This window comes from Pristiophorus japonicus, chromosome 7 (assembly GCF_044704955.1).
Source record: "Pristiophorus japonicus isolate sPriJap1 chromosome 7, sPriJap1.hap1, whole genome shotgun sequence".
Lineage (NCBI taxonomy): Eukaryota > Metazoa > Chordata > Chondrichthyes > Pristiophoridae > Pristiophorus > Pristiophorus japonicus.
In genome coordinates, this window is record NC_091983.1 from 40119621 (window position 1) to 40133008 (window position 13388).

The following is a 13388-nucleotide window of genomic DNA, read 5'->3' on the forward strand; positions in this document are numbered from 1 at the left end:
TGCTGTTAAGTGGAAAAACTCATTCTGCTACAGTAAGATTTTGCTGAGCAGCCAGCATTAAATGTAATCCTTGTCTTACATTGGAATTTGTCGCAGTTATGCATCAGGAGGCTGCGGGGTAGTATATAGCCCCTTCTTCTAGTCACACTAAGATTTTATGCCGTCACTGTTGAATAAATAATGTGTTATTTGTCAAATGTAATTAATTTGTTCGAACCTCAAGGTGAAAATGAAATGTAAAAATGTGTTATGTATGATCATTTAACAGTGAGTGAATACAATGCATTTGATAGAGCATTATTTTTGAGTTTTAATTATTTGTATTCACTGGAGTCAATTCATTGCAATGAAAAATAATAGCTGTTGGGAAGGAGATTCTTTGCTTTAAATGACCTAAGGTACGAGAATGGAGCAGAAGCTGTTAATGTTAGACCTCCAATCATGTTGAAGTGTATAGGACATTAACATCAATTTCTGGAAATATAGAAATTGTGATTTACTGTGGACATGTCAAAAGCTGTAGATTTTGATGTAGATATTTGAGTGAAGAATGAAAGAACAGCAGAACCTTGGGACCTAAGCATGCCATAAGCTATCAATAACAAGGATATTCAAAGGTTTTTTTCGTTCTGCATTATTGGATTATAATGTATACATTCGTCAAGTTTGCTATGATTGAGAGCACAAATCCTCTCTCCGCAAACAGTAACTTATACTGTAACAGCACAAGGTAGTTATGGTGGGCCCAAATTTCCCCATGAGTTGCACCGTTTTTTTTGGTGTGACTTGATTTTTCTGGTATATCTTTTAAGTTGCAAATATGGCCATTTAATTTGCGCCAGTGTAAGTGAGTTAGTTAGGTTTTTTTTTCAAAAGGGGGCATTCCCAGCCACTTGCACCATTTATGCAAATTTGGCCAGAAAAAACTAACTTAGGGCAGCGTATGTGTCCGCTTTTGTCTGCACAGAAAGACCTTGCTCACAGTTAAGGAATCGGTGCAAGTAACTACATGTAAAGCACCACCAAGCACCAAACAAAGCACAAGCAGTAGTAACCATTCAATAAAAACTAAAGAACTGAAATAAATAATTAAATTAACAGAGGTGAAGTAAATCCTACCTTCGGCCTGGGATAAGGGAGGGAGAACGCGGCTGCCATCCCAACGACTTTCAACCCTTTTCGGGTGGGAATTTTTTCTCTTTGTCCATTTTCCCTTTTTCCCTTTTTGCCCACTGACATCTTCAAAGAGCTTCACACACACATTATTTGTAATACAACCTAACTGCATGTTGCTGGTTATTTATTTATACACAGGATGGGATGTAGGTTAAGCACATGGCTGTCACTGTATATGTGCTTCTTTAACATGTCAAGACCATCACCCAACCAAACGATGCAAAGCCAGCCCAGCATAGCAAGCAACATTGCTACACGACAAGCTATCCACTAGACTGCAGCCAAAGACGACCAACCTCTCTTTTCCCCCCCGCCCCCCCCCCCCCCCCCCACCCGATCAAAACTCAGTCGCACCAACCTGTTTCTTGCAGTCCTCAGCGGCCAGCCTGCGCGGCAGGCCATTCGACCTGGGATAGGGGATGGATGCTTTCTGCAGGCATCATCATCACAATCATGGGACGTAGCTACTGCGCATGCGCGACCGCTCTACTGCGAATGCGCGCAACTGTCGGCACTGTTTTCGGCGCAGGGCTGTAGCTCTGCCCCCCCACTCCACGAGGAGCACCGTGCCAGGACCTGGGATACACAGCAGAGCGGCCAGAATCGCGAGTACATTTTTCGGCGCCGTTTCCAGCGCACAAAGTCACCGCATCTCGGGAGAGTGCACTGAACAAAAGGGTTGGGAAAATTTGGGCCCCAGTGTCTGGAAGAGGTAACATTCTTTCCAGTGGTGTGCATCCAGACAGCAGTTTTGCTGTTGCAAGATGAAAAATTGGTGACATAAAAATGGGCTCAATTTTCCCCAGTGATTTGCGCCAGTTTTTGGCGTGCGCCGCATTTTTTTGGACCTAAATCCAAGTTTTCCCCAAAGATTGTGCGCCAGCATAACTCAGTTACGATTTTTTTAGGTTTTTTTTTTGGCGTCATAACCTGATGTCTGCGCCAGTTTTTCACAATTATGCAACTTTGGCCAACTTGCATTTCTCCTAGGGCGGCATTTGTGACCACTCCCGAAAAACCTTCGAGGCACTTAAGAGAAACCAGCGCACATCAAAAAATCGGCGCAGAAAGACGCCATTGTTTTTTAGGCAACGTTTGGGAGGGAGTCAAGAACACACAAAATTAAAGCTTGATGCATATTTTCCAACTGAAAACACAGAAAATGGAAGTTTCATGGAATTCTTTAAGTTTTGATTTCTTTTTAAAAGTGCCACGCCACCAAACCGGGATCAGAGCGTCGGCCAGCAAAATCGGTCCCTCACCCGGACAAGGGCTCTGGGCTCGGCTTGAAAAGAAACCTGGGTGTGGAAGGCGAATTGAAGACATGAGAAGCCTTGCACTTCGCCACTATAAGGGCCGCAACAAATCGGATTCCCCATCACAAGGTTTTGTTTGCACAGGCTGTTCCTTTAGGCTGATTGTCGTGTGGGAAGATTAAACAGATTAACTGAAATGTGCAAAAGCAACCATAATGAATCCAACAAGAATAAGGTCTATTTCCGGCACAGGCACGTTGGGCCGATTGGCCTCTCTCTGTGCTGCATTATTCTATGGAAAGTGCAGCCCACTTACTGTTGGAATCCAGCAGCACCTTTTGGCAATCTACAGTTATTTATTTGCTCTTTGTCTCCCACTAATCTCATTGTTACCCTGGTTTATTTAAAGGGGGTGAGAAATGAGCTGGAACCTATAATATCTGCTCCCAGTTCCAGCAGTTTGCTGCTCAAAGGACACTGGAAAGATTTTGGAAAAAGCTGTTCAGTGGGAGTGGGATTATGGGCTCTGGCCTTGATCTAATTGACTTAGAAACATTCTGCCTGAAACATAACTGGTTAATAATAAGCACAAGCCCCCTGAGGCAAATGTTCCAGCAATGTGTGAGAATAAATGAAGCCACAAGCTTAAGGGTTTGCAGGAGGGGAAGCGTTGGGATGGCCCAGGGTGTCTACTCGGACACAGACAGTAAACAGCAGGTACTCTCAGCATGCAGCGACAAGACACAGCAACCCTGCAACCTGCAGCTTCCCGGGCACGGCGTGGCATGCCGCAGTGCTCAGGTTCCGGGAATCGCAGCCGCTCTCTGGCCCGGGCTCGGCGATCTGTGGTGGCGGGGGAGGAGTGGAGAAGCGGGGCTGGGCAGAGAGAGTCAGTTCGCCTGCTGCTCGAATCACAGCTCTGCAACACAGAAAGCAGATATGTGTGTATAACTGCAACACTTATACATTCCTTTCTGGCGTGAAAACACAAAAGGAATAGTGGCTCAACCATGGCTAACAAAATAAATTAAGGATAGTATTAGATTCAAAGAGGAGTTATACAAAGTTACCAGAAAAAGTAGCAAGCATGAGGATTGGAAGCAGTTTAGAATTCAGTTTTTAAAAAAAAGTACTAAGAAATTGATTAAGAGGGGAAAAAGAGATTATGAGTGTAACCTTGCAAAGAACATAAAAACCGACTGCAAAAGTTTCTAAGTACGTTAAAAAAAAAAAAGATTAGTGAAGACAAATGTAGGTCCTTTACAGACAAACGGGAACAAGGAAATGGCAGGAGAATTAAATAAATACTTCGGTTCTCTCTTCACGGAAGAGGACAGAAATGCTAGGGAACTAAAGGTCGAGTGAGCAAGAGGAATTGAAGGAAATTATTATTAGTAAAAAAATAGTGCTGGAGAAACTAATCGGACTGAAGGCCGATAAATCCCCAGGGCCTGATGATCTGCATCCCAGAGTATTAAGAGGTAGCCATGGATATAGTAGCTCTATTGGTTATCATCTTCCAAAATTCTATAGATTGTGGAACAGTTCCTGCAGATTGGAGGGTGGCAAATGTAACCCCACGATTTTAAAAAAGGGGGGAGAGAGAAAATGGGAAACTACAGACCGGTTAGCCTAACATCAGTAGTAGGGAAAATGCTAGACTCTATTATAAAGGATGTGATAACGGCGCACTTAGATAATATCAACAGGATTAAACAAAGTCAACATGGATTTATGAAAGGAAAATCATGTTTGACAAACCTCCTGGAGTTTTTTGAAGATGTAACTGATAGAATAGATAAGGGAGAACCAGTGAATGTAGTGTATTTGGATTCTCAGAAGGCCTTTGATAAAGTCCCACATAAGAGGTTAGTGTGCAAAATTAAAGCACATAGGATTAGGGGTAATGTATTGGCATGGATTGAAAATTGGTTAACTGACAGGAAACGGAGAGTAGGAATAAACGGGTCTTTTTCGGGTTGGCATGCAGTGACTAGTGGGGTACCACAGGGATCAGTGCTTGGGCCCCAGCTATTCACAATATATATATATTTTTTATATTATAATTTGGATGAAGGAACCAAATGTAATATTTCCAAGTTTGCTGATGACACAAAAACTAGGTGGGGTTGTGAGGAGGATGCAAAGATGCTGCAAGGTGATTTAGATAGGTTGAGTGAGTGGGCAAACAAATGGTAGATGCAGTATAACGTGGACAAATGTGAAGTTATCCACTTTGGTAGGAAAAATATAAGGACAAAGTATTATTTAATTGCTGATGGCTTGGGAAGTGTCGATGTACAGAGGGAGCGGCGGGCCCGACAACTACAACTTCCAGTGCGAGTTGCTCCAAGTGTGTGACTGCTTCGCGGTGGGTGATGTCATCAGGACCCAGGTCGCTGCTTGGAGGTGGGCAGGAGCATTTGTGGGGCCCTAGCAAAGCAGAGGAGCGGGAAAGACGTGGCGGAGGTGCGGCGAGGGATCTTGGCTGAGATTCAGTGGGTGATCGTGGCGGAAGTCCGGCAAATGTTTTGTGGTGGAGGAGCGGCGAGAGATCGTGGCAGAGGTGTGGCAAATGAGGGTACGGGGCCCAGAAGAGCAGAGGGCCCAGCGGCAGCACGGGCCAGCCCACACTGCATATGTGTGCACACTAGGTCCGTGCAGCAGAGCAGGTCTCCAGTCGTCCTGGTTAACCCTTGCCACTGGATAAAGGTCTAGCTTTGTCAAGCCTGTGTGGTGGCTGATGTGCGACGGTCACCACACGTTACAAAAATCCACACACATGCATCTTCCACTCCTATAATTGGAGTTCAGGACTGGAAAATCGGGTCCTTCATTGAAACATCTGTGAACTCATGTGGAAGCAAGTCAACCTCGTTCGAGGGACCGCCTATGATGCTGATGCATCAAATTAAGCTCGGTGGGGTGGGGGTGTGGAAGGCAAACTGAAGGCATGAGAAGCTGTACACTATTGCCACTATGTATCAAATAAAGTCCCGGGGGTGGCGGGCCGGAGTGTTTCCCCGATCATTGTGCATGCTCACACCTGGGTGTGGTCCATACTAGGGCGTCGACGTTGGGGTGAGGGACAAGAAAGAAGCTTGTCCTGCCTGCCGTTTTGAGCTACTTACAAAGGTACAATTTAATCATGGGCGCAATACTGACAATACCACACCTCGTGCAAGCCTTCTGCATGATGGTGCTGCAGAGGAGACAAATGATCCAACGGCATCGCATGACGAATCTCTGAGCACATGGGATGATGGGCAGGAGGTCTTACCCGCATCTGGTATATCGAGACATGTGTTCATACCTGCACCTGAGTGATGCAGTCTGTGTCAGAAGGCTGCGTTTCTGCAAAGAATTTGTAACTGAGATCTGTGAGTTGGTAAAAGCAGATCTGCAACCTAGAAGCGTCAGGAGGACTGCTTTGTCAGTTGAAGTGAAGGTTACAGCTGCACTTTCATTCTATGCATCTGGATCGTTTCAGACCAAATCTTTGGGGATGTGTGCACCATTTCTCAACATGCAAGACTTATCTGCATTCGGCAGGTGACTGCTGCACTAAATGCCCGGAGGAATGACTACATAAAGTTCCCCATAACTGCCCAGGCAATGCGTGACTGGGCTTTGGGCTTCTCCAGGATTGCTGGCTTACTAAAGGTACAGGGCTGCATTGATTGCACCCACATCGCTCTTTCTTGGCCCCAGGTGCTCCTTTTGGAGGATTTCGAGATGTACAGGAACAGAAAACGCTTCCAGTCTGTTGATGTGCAACTCGTGTGTGACGACATGAATCACATCATGTCAGTTGATGCAAGATACCCTGAGAGCATCCATGATGCGTTCATCCTACGCGAGAGCGCTATATCTGCCATGTTTCAGCAGCAGCCAGAAGGGCAGAGCCGACTACTGGGGGACAAAGGGTGTGACGCTCCTATGCGTAACCTGGACAGAAGCTGATCGGGAATACAACATGTTGCATATTGCGACGCGCAACATAATTGGCAGCTTGAAACAGCGTTTCCGATGCCTGGACCATTCCAGAGGCTACTTGCAATACTCCTTTGAGATTGTCTGTCAGTTCACCGTTGTGTGCTGCATGCTGCATAACTAAGCCATCATGAGGCAACAGCAGCTGGCAGTAGACCAACCTGAGGTGAGAGCGGCTGATGATGAGGAACATGCAGAAGAGGAGGACGACGAGGAAGCCATGCAACTACCTGAACCCGGAGCATGACGGCGGAGGAGGGCGGGCCGTCGTGCCCCTTTAACGATTGCTCGAGCCTTGTGCCAGCAGCTCATCCGTGAACGCTTTGCTGCCTGAAGGCTCAGCGACAACAATTCCACATGGACCATGTTTACTGTTTGGACCTGTTCTGTAATGTGTTGTGTTAATGGAAAAAATAATGTAAATATTTCAGTTATAATGTACAATATATTTTATTCAAAAGTTTAACAAACATTTGTTTATACTTAACTGTAATAAAAATATTCTTGTATCAAACTTTAAAGTATTCAGCTAAGATCACTTACAAACTTTAATATCACTTACAAAGTTCTAAGATCACTAACTTTTAAATTTGTAAATTTACATAACTTACAAAAAACTTAATTTGAGAACAGTTACAACAGTAATAACAGCAGCAGCAAAGAAAGGCTGCACCCATCTCTCCTCCACCTTATTCTAAGACCGCCCGCTGCGCTTGGTCTTGTTGACTCCACCCTGCCCGCACGCGGTGCAGTGTTTCTCTGGTTGGTACCAAGTTTATTCTTTCGAACATCTCTGGTAACGCGCACTTCTTGATGGGGGCAGGCGGTAATGTGGAGGACCCGGCTTGGGCCTCTTCAGAGTCTGGTCTGGGGATTGGAGTGGCAGTTGATTCTGTCAATGGGTGCGGGGTCTGGGCATGTTCCCTTATTGCAGCAGCTAACTGATATTCCTTCCCTCGGCCCTGACAGTGTGTCAATTACCTGCGACATTCCCTCCCTCATGCACCGACATTGTATCCGCTGCCTGAGACATTCCCTTCCTCATGTTCCCGGACAGTGTTCCCATTTCTCGTGAAAGTGCTGTTACTTCTCCCGACAGTCCCGATACCTCATCACCTGCCCCACTGATGGTGTCCAGGAGTGATTGTGTAAGGTCAATGCTCTCCGCACTCATTGCCATCATCTGAACCACATCTGTTATATCCTGCACCTCAGGAGAGTGCTGTTGAGCTCTCCTTCCCCTCCTCACACTGGGTGTGGCTCGCTGCATCCCACTGGGACCCGCAGCCTCAGACTGTGGGAAACTATGGTACGTCCCAACAACATTCGTACCACTCGGGAAAGGGGCTGGCACCACAATGGGCAGCACCTGCATCTCCTCCAGAGTGAGTACAACAGTGGAGGCTTCATCCATCACCTCCCCCTTCCCCCCCCCCCATGCTCTTGATCTGGAAGATGTTCTCCCCTTCAGGCTCGTCTGCGTCTGAATCATCTTCTGCATAGTCATGGTTGGCCTCAAGTTCTGCAAAAAATAACAGATCAGACAAATGATTAGCAGCAGAGGAGGGGGCAGGGTGGGTGGCATGCGTAGGCTCACACAGTGCAGGCAGCAGGCTCATTTGAAGGACCACGATGAATGATAACACATTGCATCAACCGAAACATAGCTGACTGCGACATCCCCATGAACTGAAGCATGGCTAGCCCATGCAGCACTTAACATTTAGCAAAGCTGGACTGTGGAATTTGCAGGACTTGCCCCCTCCCTCGAGAGTGGGCCCAGTTTGTGCAGTGGTGGTTGCTTTTCTCCTGGCAGGACCCATCAAAGCAGCGGCCCTGACTTCCAAGGCAACAGGACAGGCTGCGCGGCGCCAAATTCAGAAAATAGAACTGGAAACTTGCTACTTATTTTTTGGAGTAGTTGGGGCCAAGAAAATGGGCATAACTCTGGCAGTACGTCAAAAAACGGCATGGGGAAAATTGAGCCCAGAGTATGGGATCAAACAATTCGCAATTAACTTTTTCCAGGCGTAGCAACAAAAACATGAACAATAAGTCCATTAGCATCTGTACAGAGAAATTAAAACTTGATGTGTTATAGATTTCCATCATTTTCTATTTTTTTTTGTCTCGACCAAGTCTCCTTCACTGCCTGTTGTCAGCTTGTCCAGAGAAAAATTGAAAAAATTTTTTATTCTACTGCAGCTGCCTAAATTACATTTCAATAAGGATCAATAACCACTTGAGTTAGAGTTTCTCACCATTGCTGAATCTTTGCCAAAGTAAAAAACATTGAAGAGTTATTGGTCCAGACAGGATGTATTGACTTATAATTCCATTATTTCACTGCACACCCTAGTTCCCTGTCATTGGCCCCTATTGAGAAAACGCTTTGCCAGATCTTACAGATTTTAATTGCAGAATGTTATTTTGGATAGAGGTTTGAACATAACATAAGAAATAGGAGCAGGAGTAGGCAATTTGGCCCCTCGGGCTTGCTCCGCCATTTAAGCATTGGTGGTTCAGGGGTAGAATTCTCGCCTGCCACGCGGGAAACCCGGGTTCGATTCCCGGCCAATACAGCTTTTTCATTAGATATATTCAAGAGGGAGTTAGGTATGGCCCTTGCGGCTAAAGGGATCAAGGGGTATGGAGAGAAAGCAGGAACTGGATACTGAAGGAATGATCAGCCATGATCTTAGTGAATGGTGGTGCTGGCTCGAAGGGCTGGATGGCCTACTCCTGCATCTATTTTCTATATTTCTATGTTAATAAGATCATAGCTGATCTGATCATGGACTCAGCTCCACTTCCCTGCCCGCTCCCCATAACCCTTTATTCTCATCACTCAAAAATCTGTCTTTCTCTGCCTTAAATATATTCAATGACCCAGCCTTCACAGCTCTCTGGGGCAGAGCATTCCACAGATTTACAACCCAGAGAAGAAATTCCTCATCTCAGTTTTTTTTAAATGGGTGGCCCCTTATTCTGAGACTATGCCCCCCACTCCTTTTAGTTTTCCTTGTGAGTGGAAATATCCTCTCTGCATCCATTTTGTCGAGCCCCCTCATTATCTTATGTTTCGATAAGATCACACCTCATTCTTCTGAGCTCCAATGAGTCTAGGCCCAAACTACTCAACCTATTCTTCATAAGTCAACCCCCTTATCTCTGGAATTAACCTAGTGAACCTTCTCTGAACAGCCCCCAATGCAAATATATCCTTCCTTAAATACGGAGAACAAAACTATACACAGTACTCCAGGTGTGGCCTCATCAATACCATGTACAGTTGTAGCAGAACTTCTCTGCTTTTATACTCTATCTCCCTTGCAATAAAGGCCAACACTCCATTTGCCTTCCTGATTACTTGCTGTACCTGCATATTAACTTTTTGTGGTTCATGCACAAGGAGACCCCCAGGTCTCTCTCTACTGCAGCACTTGCAATTTTTCTCCATTTAAATTATAATTTGCTTTTCTATTATTTCTGCCAAAGTGGATAACTTCACATTTCCCACATTTTACTCCATCTGCCAAATTTTTGCCCACTCACTTAGCCTGTCTATATCCCTTTGCAGATTTTTTGTGTCCTCCTCACAATTTGCTTTCCCACCCATCTTTGTATCATCAGCAAACTTGGCTATATTACACTCGGTCCCTTCATCCAAGTCATTAATAAAGATGGTAATTAATTGAGGCCCCAGCACTGATCCCTGCAACACCCACGAGTTACTGTTTGCCAACTGGAAAGTTACCTATTTATCCCGCCTCTCTGTTAGTTAGCCAATCCTCTAGCCATGCTAATATATTACCCCCAACCCTGTAAAATGTTATCTTGTGCAGTTACCTCTTATATGGCACCTTATCGAATGCTTTCTGGAAATCCAAATACACCACATCCACTGATTCCCCTTTATCCACCCTGCTCGTTACATCCTCAAAGAACTCCAGCAAATTTGTTAAACATGATTTCCCTTTCATAAAACCATGCTGACTCTGCTTGATTGAATTATACTTTTCAAAATGTCCTGCTACTGCTTCCTTAATAATGGACTCCAACATTTTCCCAACCACAGATGTTAGGCTAACTGGTCTATAGTTTCCTGCTTTTTGTCTGCTTCCTTTTTTAAATAGGGGCGTTAGATTTGCAGTTTTTCAATCTGCTGGGACCGCCCCAGAATCCAGGAAATTTTGGTAGATTACAACCAATGCATCCACTATCTCTGCAGCCATTTCTTTTAAGACCCTAGGATGCAGGCCATCTGATCCAGGGGACTTGTCCGCCTTTAGTCTCATTATTTTACCGAGTACTACATCTTGGTGCGCCTAAACCCGGTACTTGCGGGGACTCTGTGGGTGCATGCACACATCGTAGCGCCAGGAGAGGCTGCAATTTACGGGCCATTATTTTTTGTGCGTGGGAAGTACCCTCAAATTCCCCAGAAAAGAAATCTTGTGCTTCTAGCATTTGCATCGCTTCCTTTCAGAATGTCGAGTGCAGAGGAAGCCATGAGAATGTCCAGAGGCTAAGGCCAGAAATGTTTAGTATAACCAATCTAATCAATTCAGAGCGAATCTGAGTTAAAATTCACCAAAGTTGAGTCTGAAAGGAACTTGGATTAACGACACACACATTTTATATACTCAACAAATAAGAACATAGCATCCCAACAGTTTACTGTAGATGTATTTTCTGCATTTGCATATATTCATTTCAGTAAAGACAATACATGTATTACTTTTCTTAACCCAATTAAGCTTTGTCTCGGATTGGAAACTTGAGAGAAAAAAAGAGAATGGAATCAATAAATGTATGGAACAGAAGGGAAGCTGATCTGAAACATGACCTGCAAATTGTTTATTAGAAAACTGTTAAACAATAAATAAATACCATCAGTGAGACGATGGTTATAAAAAGGACAGAAGATTGTGCAAAATAGTGGGTGAAAAATCACACCTTTAGAAATAAAAGCATGAGAAAATCAAAGTCTGCAAAACCTCCTCTTATACCTCTGACAGTGTTACATTTTACTATTTATACTCTCAATGCAAATTATAGAAACATAGAAAATAGGTGCAGGAGTAAGCTATTCAGCCCTTCGAGCCTGCACCACCATTCAATAAGATCATTGGGGCTCACAGCAAAAAGGCAGTTTCTGTAAGCAGACCAGCAAGACCGATGACCTTAAAGTTTCAAATTTGAATGTTGTCCCTGCGAAGGTGTGTCACTAGACTAACCATTACTCTTGCCAAGTGTTGAGCATGGGAGACCCACATTGGTATCGCACCACTCTGATCGGTGAAAACTCCATACTGCCAGACTGTTCAGGCTAAAACTAGTAGTTGAATTAGTTTACTAAAATTGTAATTACGTGAACAAAAATAAATAAATAAATAATTAGTGCTGTAATACTTGAACAAAACAACATTCCAAAAATAATACAAGTTCTGAAATCTGAGTGCCCTTTTCAGAGTTTTAATGTAGTTTTCGATGAACATAAAGCAGGCGCTTGAGCTCCAGAGGCCTCGCCTCTGTCGCATGTACCTATATTCTTACCATGTCCAATGATTGCTTCAGAAATATATCTTTTATTACTCTTGTACCTGTTTGTACTATTTACTTCAATGGCCTTCCTTGATAAGTTATTCCACAAGCCACTTATTCATTATTTTGTTTCTAAAAACAAAGCTCTGCCTGACTTTTCCACTTCGAACTTTTGTATATCTCATGATGTTGAAATCTTTCAGTATAATGAACCGTTTGCCTCCGACATCTGCTTGACAGGAATAGAATCTATCAATTCAATCTAATTCAGTGAATTGTGCCACTATGCCGGTCTCTCTCTGGATATATTTTTGATAATCTGATTGAAAATGATACATGAATATGATATGGCCTCCTTTTATTGAACTGATCAGCTCCTTCCTGTGTGGCTATTTGGTTGCCAAAATTTACTGCAGATAGAGTTCGAGCGAATTTCAATGTTTGTGAAGTGAGTTTGTCTACACATTTACTCAAATATTTCTGTTTTCTGACAAGGAATTTGAGGAAAATACGCATAATGTTTTCCCGAGAGCTTTTAAGCTGATGCCCAAGCACCCAAGAAAATATATATTTGTTGGGGGGAGGTATATGTTCGAATATATTATTACTAATAATTAATGGGCCGGAATTTGTGGACGGGGGTGTACCTTTGGAGTACGCCTCTGATCTGAACTATCAGTTCAATAAAAGGAAGCCATATCATACCTGCTGGCTCCTGGACTTCGGAGATGTCGGGTCCTGGGCCTGCAGGCATACGCCTGCGTAAAGGTCCACGGATCCCAGGGACACAGGCGGTTCAGAAGCGTCCCTGCGTTCATGTGGGCCAGGTCCTCCTGTCAGAAAGGAGGATTCCATTGCTGTCATTTCCGAAAGGAATCCCTTAATGACAAGCAATGAAAACCCCAAATAATTAAAGAATTTACACAATTTTAATAGAGATGTTCCTATTTTCACATTTAATTAAAAGTCCTTTTAATGAAGCATTTACAATAAAAGAAAATATTTGAAAACTAATATTTAACTTCATCTGGGCCAAAATTTATATAAATGAATTAAAAATTTTTGTGGACGATTTAACATTTATAGTAACCCTTACGCAGGTGCAAGCAGACCCTACATGGGGTTGTGTGGGCAAAAGTTGGGCAAATATAAAACCCAATAATAAGACTTTCTACGGTACATAAAAAGGAAAAGAGTGGCTAAAGTAAATGTTGGCACCCTGGAGGATGAGACTAGGAATTAATAATGGGGAACAGGGAAATGGCAGAGACATTGAACAAATATTTTGTATCGGTCTTCAAGGTAGAAGACACTAAAAACATCCCAATAGTGGATAATCAAGGGGTTATGGGTAGGGGGGAACTTAATACAATCACTATCACTAATGAAGTAGTACTATGTAAAATAACGAGACTA

At 43.8% G+C, this 13388-nt stretch overlaps 1 protein-coding gene and 1 non-coding gene across 3 annotated transcripts in view; both read left to right on the forward strand.

Moving 5' to 3' along the window:
- agpat5 (1-acylglycerol-3-phosphate O-acyltransferase 5 (lysophosphatidic acid acyltransferase, epsilon)) overlaps positions 1-13388 on the forward strand; it is a 147462-nt gene that overhangs the window by 24971 nt on the left and 109103 nt on the right. The window lies entirely within an intron of this gene.
- On the forward strand, positions 8937-9007 carry trnag-gcc (transfer RNA glycine (anticodon GCC)). Its single transcript has one exon. It is a non-coding gene; the product is annotated as a tRNA-Gly (tRNA).